The sequence below is a fragment of the Propithecus coquereli genome, unplaced genomic scaffold (assembly GCF_000956105.1).
Source record: "Propithecus coquereli isolate 6110/MARCELLA unplaced genomic scaffold, Pcoq_1.0 Scaffold111, whole genome shotgun sequence".
Lineage (NCBI taxonomy): Eukaryota > Metazoa > Chordata > Mammalia > Primates > Indriidae > Propithecus > Propithecus coquereli.
Window position 1 is genome coordinate 5,432,217 of NW_012135081.1, and position 1,645 is coordinate 5,433,861.

Below are 1,645 nucleotides of genomic sequence, written 5' to 3' on the forward strand. Positions count from 1 at the left end.
CCACCATGCCCGGCTAATTTTTTCTATATATTTTTAGTTGGCCAATTAATTTCTTTCTATTTTTAGTGGAGACGGGGTCTCACTCTTGCTCAGGCTGGTCTCAAACTCCTGAGCTCAGACAATCCGCCCGCCTTGGTCTCCCAAAGTGCTAGGATTACAGGCGTGAGCCACCACGCCCGGCCTATATATATACTTTTATTTTTAATCTTTTGTGTTCTTTTGAATGAATTGCTGAACACTGTTGGAAGATATCGCCAAACCCCCACTAATTCATGTTCTGCACCTTGAGCTGAGCCTAACATTATTCACATATTCAGATATCATGTTTCTATAAATAAATGTTTCTCTTGTCCTTTCTCTGTAATGGGATTCTCAAATCTTTCCTATGCTCCCCTGCCTCACACTTTTTAGTGATGACTCCCACAGGAAAAAGAGAGAATCCAATAGACAGAAATTTCCTCGACTTCCTCTCCAGATGACCAATATAGCCGTATTCACGCCTATCATTTTTGCTTTCTTCTAATCTCAAAGATCTGTAACACTACTTTATGGCTGCGCCTTCAAAAAGTACTTTGTATCTCAACTCATCCTAGTTCTCCAGTGATCCCACACCCTTCCCTCTGGAGCCATGGCCTCTCCATTCTACTGATTCTTTCCCTTCAGGAAATATTTACTGTACACATAAACTTTCTCCATCCTAGGGGGAGGGGAAAACACTCCCTAGAATGTCTTGATCCCTTTATCTACCTTCTTTTCTTCATTTCTTAATCATTTTTCATACTAATATTTTAAAACCCCATCACACAAATAAAAATACTCTTATCAAGGTTAGTAATCATTATCTAGCTGCAAATACAACGATACTTTGTATTCTCCTTCCAACTGGATATTTTATGGCATATGTTACTGAAGACTACAGCCTCTTTCTTGAGACAAACTTCACTTGGTTTTTATTTGTAACTTTCTTTTTCCAATCAAAATAGCTCCTCTTTTATGGATATCTTTTCCTTGATCAATCCTTAAATAGCAATGTTTCTAAGGGTTTCTTGTTGACTCGTTTCTGATTCTGCATATCTTCCCTGGGTGAACTATCTTTTCTCACACCTTCATCTATTATAAGTAAGCCTTGAACTCCAGAAACCTCTCTTCTCATTATATATCCAGCTGACTTATGCTATGGTTTTAGTGTCTCCTCCAAAGCTCCTGTTAAAATTTAATTGCCATTGTGACAGTATTAAAAGGTGGGGGCTTAGGGAGGTCATTAGGATTAGATAAGGTCATCAGGGCAGGCCCCATGATGGGACTAGTAGCTTTATAAAAAAAGAGAAGAGAGATCTGAGATGGCATGTTCTTGCTCTCTCGCCATGTGATGTCCTCTGCCATGTTATGACACAGTAAGAAAACCCTCACCAGATGCGATTTCTCAACTTTGGACTTCCCAGCCTTCAGAACTGTAAGAAATAAATTTGTTTTTTAAATAAATTACCCAGTCTATGGTATTCTGTTATAGCAATAGAATACAGACTAAGACACAAACTTCTTTATTTTAGTATTTCGTAAGTACCTCAAACTTAACCATGTCCAAATCTGAACTCCTCGAGTTGTTCTAAACTTGAAAATTGACAAACAAGATAAGCAGATATTC